The sequence below is a fragment of the Artemia franciscana genome, chromosome 7, assembly GCF_032884065.1.
Source record: "Artemia franciscana chromosome 7, ASM3288406v1, whole genome shotgun sequence".
NCBI lineage: Eukaryota > Metazoa > Arthropoda > Branchiopoda > Anostraca > Artemiidae > Artemia > Artemia franciscana.
The window spans coordinates 60802460-60808571 of record NC_088869.1 but is presented as its reverse complement, the minus strand read 5'-3'; the positions used below and the strand labels follow the sequence as shown (position 1 = coordinate 60808571).

Below are 6112 nucleotides of genomic sequence, written 5' to 3'. Positions count from 1 at the left end.
AGTCCACAAATATAGAATGGAGCAAAATTTAGAGCCAACAAAATAACAGAGAGCACGACTCGTTCTTTAGTATAAAGTTATAGCATAGAGCAAAATTTGAGCCGGTAAAAAGAACAAAAAAAAAAAAAAAAAAAAAAAAAAAAAAAAAAAAAAAAAAAAAAAAAAAACTTGATAGGTTCTTTAGTGTGCAGTTATAGTATGGAACCTAATTTTGAGCCAGAGAAATAACGGGGAGCATGACTGGTTCTTTAGCATGTAGTTATAGCAGGGAGCAAAATTTTGAGCCAGTAAAAAGAAAGGAGAGCATAATGAGTTCTTTAGTATGCAATTATAGTATGGAGCTACAATTTGAGCCAGTAAACAGACGGAGAACTGGCTTGGTTTTTTATTGTGCATTTATAGCATGGAGCTAAAATTTGAGCCGGTAAAAAGATCGGAGAACCGAATTGATTCTTCAGTACACAGTTATAGTAAAGAACCAAATTTTGAGCCAGTAAAATAACGGAGTGCATGATTGGCTCTTTAGTATGCAGTTATAGTATGGAGCTAAAATTTGAGCCAGCAAACAGAACAGAGATCTGGATTGGTTCTTTAGTATGCAGTTATAATATGGAGCTAAAATTTGAGCCATGAAACAGAACGGAGAACCGGATGGGTTCTTTTGTGCGCAGTTATAGTATGTAGCTAAAATTTGAGCCGGTAAAAAGAACAGAGAACCGGATTGGTTCTTTAGTGCACAGTAATAGTATAGAGCCAAATTTTGAACCAGTAAAATAACGAAGAGGATGATTGGTTCTTAAGTATGCATTTATATTATGGAGATAAAATTTGAGCCAGTAAACAAAACGGAAAACAGATTTGGTTCTTTAGTATGGAGTTATAGTAAGGAGCCAAATTTTGAGCCAGTAGAATAACGGAGAGCAAGATTGGTTCTTTAGCATGCAGTTATAGTATGGAACAAAATTTGACTAGTAAAAAAACGGAAAACCAGATTGATTCTTGAGTACACAGTTATAGTATAAAACCAGATTTTGAGCCAGTAAAATAGCGGAGAGCAGGATTGGTTCTTTAGTATGCAGGTATAGTATGGAGCTGAAATTAGAGCCAGTAAAAAGAACAGAGAACCAGAAGGGTTCTTTAGTATGCAGTTACAGTATGGAACTAAAATTTGAGCCAGTAAACAGAAAGGAGAACCGGATGGGTTTTTTGTATGCAGTTACTGTATGGAGCTAAAATTTAAGCCGGTAAAAAGAACAGAGAACCAGATTGGTTCTTTAGTACACAGTAATAGTATAGAACCAAATTTTGAACCAGTAAAATAACAAAGAGGATGGGTGGTTCTTAAGTATGTATTTATAGTATGGAGCTAAAATTTGAGCTAGTAAACAGAACGGAGAACGGATTTGGTTCTTTAATATGTAAAGAACCAAATTTTGAGCCAGTAGAATAAAAGAGAGCCTGATTGGTAATTTAGCATGTAGTTATAGTATGAAGCCAAATGTTGAGCCAGTAAAATAACAAAGAGTCTGATTAGTGGTTCTTTAGTACACAGTAATAGTATAGAACCAAATTTTGAACCAGTAAAATAACAAAGAGGATGATTGGTTCTTAAGTATGCAATTATAGTATGGAGCTAAAATTTGAGCCAGTAAACAGAACGGAGAACGGATTTGATTCTTTAGTGTGTAGTTATAGTAAGAAGCCAAATTTTGAGTCAGTAGAATAACGGAGAGCAGGATTAGTTCTTTAGAATGCAGTTATGGCATGGAGCTAAAATTTGAGCCGGTAAAAAGAACAGAGAACTGGATCGGCTCCTTAGTACGCAGTTATAGTATGGAACCAAATTTTGAGCCAGTAAAATAACGGAGAGCCTGATTAGTTTTTTTACTACGTAGTTATAGTGCGGAGCTAAAATTCTAGTTAAAAGAACCAAGAACCAGATTGGTTCTTTAATATGCAGTTATAGTACGGAGCCAAATTTAAAACCAGTAAAATACGGAGAGCATGATTGGTTCTTTAGCATGCAGTTATAGCATGGAGCTAAAATTTGAGCCAGTAAAAAGAATAGAGAACCGGATTGATTCTTTAGTACACAGTCAAACAGTTCGTGGTAACGAACTGTAGTAAGGAGCGATCCGGCTCAATAGTAACCAAAACTCCAAAAAATTGAATTTTGATATCAATAGCTACATCAAAAGAATCGCATTTTAATACTGATTTTAAATATATAAGTTTCATCAAGTTTAGTCTTAGCCATCAAAAGTTACGAGCCTGAGAAAATTTGCCTTATTTAGGAAAATAGGGGGAAACACCCCCTAAAAGTCGTAGGATCTTAACGAAAATCACACCATCAGATTCAGCGTATCAGAGAACCCTACTGTAGATGTTTCAAGCTCCTATCTACAAAAATGTGGAATTTTGCATTTTTTGCCTGAAAACAAATCACGGGTGCGTGTTTATTTGTTTTTTTTTTTTTGTTTTTTTTCCCAGGGGTCATCGTATCGACCAAGTGGTTCTAGAATGTCGCAAGAGGGCTCATTCTAATGGAAATGAAAAGTTCTAGTGCCCTTTTTAAGTGACCAAAAAAATTGGAGGGCATCTAGGCCCCCTCCCACGCTCATTTTTTTCCCAAAGTCAACGGATCAACATTTTGAGATAGCCATTTTGTTTAGAATAGTCGAAAATCATAATGACTATGTTTTTGGGGATGACTTGCTCCCCCACAGCCCCTGGGGGAGGGGTTGCAAGTTACAAACTTCAACCAGTGTTTACATATAATAATGGTTATTGGAAAGTGTACAGACGTTTTCAGGGGTATTTTTTTGGTTTTGGGGGTAGGGTTGAGGGAGGGGGCTATGTGGGAGGATCTTTCCTTGGAGAAATATGCCATGGGGAAAAAAAATTCAATGAAAAGGGCGCAGGACGAATCTGGTCACGTTAGAAAAAAACGTCAAATTAAGAGCTTAATATACAATGCTGGGTGTTCGGAGTCTCTCTATTATGGAGTATAATTTGAAAATAACACAACTATACGAGCGATAAAACATATATACCACAACCATAACTCAACTAACGAAAGAACTGCTAAGAGATAACACAACTATAAAGCGAAAACAGGTGAAAACTAACGGGAAAATAAACGAACTAAGAGGTGGAAGGGGCCCAGAGAAAAAATATAATCCTTTTTCAATTTTGAGCCTAACTTCCGCAAAGGAGTAATAATGTCAGAAGCCCCGAAATACCGAATTATTTTCTTTTCAAACAGTTCGTGGTAAGGAACTGTAGTAAAGGGTGACCCGGCTCAATAGTAAACGAAACTCTAAAAAACGGAATTTTGATGCTAAAAGATACATCAAAAGATTCGAATTTTTACGCTGATTCTAAATATTAAGTTTCAATTAATTTAGTCTTTGTCATCAAAAGTTACGAGCCTGAGAAAATTTGCCCTATTTTGGAGAAAAGGGGGAAACATCCATGAAAAGTCACAGAATCTTAACGAAAATCACACTATCGCATTCGGTATATCAGAGAACTCTATAGCAAAAATTTCAAGCTCCTATCTAAAAAATGTGGAATTTTGTATTTTTTGCCAGAAGACAAATCACGGGTGCGTGTTTATTTATTTGTTTGTTTTTGTTTTTTTTCCCAAGGGTCATCTTATCGACCAAGTGGTCCTAGGATGTCGCGAGAGGGCTCATTCTAACGGAAATGAAAAGTTCTAGTGCCCTTTTTAAGTGACCAAAAATCGGAGGGCAAATAGGCCCCCTCCCATGCTCATTTTTTTCCAAAAGTCAACAGATTAAAATTTTAAGATAGCCATTTTGTTCAGCATAGTCGAAAACCATAATAAATATGTCTTTGGGAATGACTTACTCCCCCAAAATCCCTGAGGGAGGGGCTGCAAGCTACAAACTTTGACCAGTGTTTACATATAGTAATGGTTATTGGGAAGTGTACAGACGTTTTCAGGGGGATTTTTTGGTTTGGGGGGTTGGGTTGATGGGAGAGGGCTTTGTGGGAGGATCTTTCCTTTGAGGAATATGTCACGGGGGAAGAAAAATTCAATGAAAAGGGCGCAGGATTTTCTAGCATTACTATAAAAAAAACAATAAAAAAAACAACATGAAAACGTTTTTTCAAATGAAAGTAAGGAATAGCATTGAAATTTAAAACGAACAGAGATTATTACGCATATGAGGGGTTCTAAAAATACTTTAGCATAAAGAGCGAGGTATTTAGGAGGAGATAGATACCTCGCTCTTGATGCTTAAATATTTTTAGTGGTTTCAACTATTTATTCTACGGCCTTTTTGATTCAGGGGTCATTCTTAAAGAATTGGGACAAAACTTACGATTTAGTGTAAAGAGCGAGGTATTAACGAGGGTAAAAACCCCCTCGTACACATAATAAAAATATAAGAATATAAAAGTTTGTTACGTAAGTTAATTCTTAAGTTACGTATATTTTTTACTAATAAAAACGTTCGTTGAATATTAAAAGTTCTAGCAGCCTTTTTAAGTAACAGAAAAATTGGAGGGCAGCTAGGCCTCCTTCCCCACCCCTTATTTCTCAAAATCGTCTGATCAAAACTAAGAGAAAGCCATTTAGCCAAAAAAAAATTAATATACTAATTTCATTTCAATAATTTATGTGCGGAGAGCCAAAATCAAACATGCATTAATTCAAAAACGTTCAGAAATTAAATAAAAAAAGCTAGTTTTTTTAACTGAAAGTAAGTAGCGACATTAAAACTTAAAACGAACAGAAATTACTCCGTTTTTGAAATGGGTTGTCCCCTCCGCAGTCCCACGCTCTTTACGTTTAAGTTTTTAATTGTTTTAAAAAGTAGAATTGTGGCAAAGAGTCAAACTTTAGCGTAAAGAGCGAGGGACTGCGGAGGGGACAACCCATTTCATATACGGAGTAATTTCTGTTCGTTTTAAGTTTTAATGTCGCTCCTTACTTTCAGTTAAAAAAACTAGTTTTTTTTATTTAATAATAGTATAGAACCAAATCTTGAGCCAATAAAATAACGAAGAGGATGATTGGTTCTCTAGTATGCAGTTATAGTATGGAGCTAAAATTTGAGCCAGTAAACAGAACGGAGAACGGATTTGATTCCTTAGTATCCAGTTAATAGTAGAGAGCCAAATTTTGAGCCAGTAGAATAACGAAGAGCAGGATTAGTTCTTTAGAATGCAGTTATAGCATGTAGCCAAAGTTTGAGCCAGCAAATTAACGGAGAGCATGATTGGTTCTTTAGCAGGCAGTTATAGTAAGGAGCCAAATTTTGAGCCAGTAGAATAACGGAGAACATGATTGGTTCTTCTGTATCCAGTTATAGTATGGAGCTAAAATTTGAGCCAGTAAACAGAACGGAGAACGGATTTGGTTCTTTAGTATGTAGTTATAGTAAGGAGCCACATTTTGAGCCAGTGGAATAAGCGAGAGCATGATTGGTTCTTATGTATCCAGTTATAGTATGGAGCTAAAATTTGAGCCAGTAAACAGAACGGAGACTGGATTTGGTTCTTTAATATATAGTTATAGTATGGAGCCAAATTTTGAGCCAGTAAAATAACGGAGAGCATGTTTGGTTCTTTAGCATACAGTTATAGTATGGAGCCAAAATTTGATCCAGTAAAATAACGAAGAGCTTGATTGCTTCTTTACTATGCAGTTATAGTATGGAGCCAAAGTTGGAGCCAATAAAATAACGGAGAGCATGATTGGTTCTTAAGTATGCAGTTATAGTATGAAGCTAAAACTTGAGCCAGAAAAACGGAGAACCGGATTGGTTTGTTAGTACGCAGTTATTGTACGGAGCCAAATTTTGAGCCAGCGAAACAATGGAGAGTAGTTATAGTATAGAGCTAAAATTGAGGCTGTAAAATGAACAGAGAGCCTGATTGGTTCTTTAGTATGCAGTTATACTATGAAGATAAAATTTGAGCCAGTAAAAAGAACGGAGAACAGGATAGGTTCTTTAGTATGCGGTTATGGTATGGTGCCAAAGTTTGAGCCAGTCATACAGTTCGTGGTAACGAACTATAGTAAGAAGCGACCCAGCTCAATAGCAACTGGAACTTTAAAAAACGGTATTTGGATACC

General features: G+C 36.0%; 1 protein-coding gene across 1 annotated transcript in view; it reads left to right on the top strand.

Moving 5' to 3' along the window:
* LOC136029562 (E3 ubiquitin-protein ligase HECTD1-like) overlaps positions 1–6112 on the top strand; it is a 484457-nt gene that overhangs the window by 299646 nt on the left and 178699 nt on the right. The window lies entirely within an intron of this gene.